This window comes from Etheostoma spectabile, chromosome 14, assembly GCF_008692095.1.
Source record: "Etheostoma spectabile isolate EspeVRDwgs_2016 chromosome 14, UIUC_Espe_1.0, whole genome shotgun sequence".
NCBI lineage: Eukaryota > Metazoa > Chordata > Actinopteri > Perciformes > Percidae > Etheostoma > Etheostoma spectabile.
This window is the reverse complement of record NC_045746.1, coordinates 11,600,193-11,600,747: the sequence shown is the minus strand read 5'-3', so window position 1 is coordinate 11,600,747 and position 555 is coordinate 11,600,193. Positions and strand designations below refer to the sequence as shown.

The following is a 555-nucleotide window of genomic DNA, read 5'->3' as shown; positions in this document are numbered from 1 at the left end:
AGCAAAGATCCTGCAGGTAACTGGTTCCAAAGTAAAGGCTACAGTCATGAGCGTTGGCTCTAGCATCGCTCATTTTTTCTGGGGTGTAAAAGCGCATTTGTGACTACACATTAACATTACAGGGGATAAATGTAGCCCAAGAACAACTTCAATAGTAGTGAGCACCCTATTCATGTAATAGTGTTACTAACGTTGTAACTGTTACAGTAGTTGGTCCTCTAAAACATAGCAGAACACTTACCGTAGCTGCAGGGGATCCACTCTTGAAGGTGGCTACAGGTGTATTTGGAGCCATATCCAGACCAACTATGGCCATAGAGTCAGCGTTTTTGGTTGGAATGCAATGAAACATTGTGGTATTACCTGGTCTCCCCTGTTTATTGTAGCAGCTCTTTACAATACAGCGAACACCTACGATTATAAACTATGCTTTTAGTATCTAGCAATTGTTGACTCTATTACTCCAACTCTGCACTCCAACGCTAACTCCAGGCGAACTCTCTACTCCGGGACCGAGCTTCTCCACCCTAGTAGCAGAAGTAGCACTGCTTTGCC

The 555-nt window shown here is 44.0% G+C and overlaps 1 protein-coding gene across 8 annotated transcripts in view; it reads left to right on the top strand.

The window, feature by feature from the left end:
- LOC116701409 (triple functional domain protein) overlaps positions 1-555 on the top strand; it is an 88,860-nt gene that overhangs the window by 57,397 nt on the left and 30,908 nt on the right. The window lies entirely within an intron of this gene.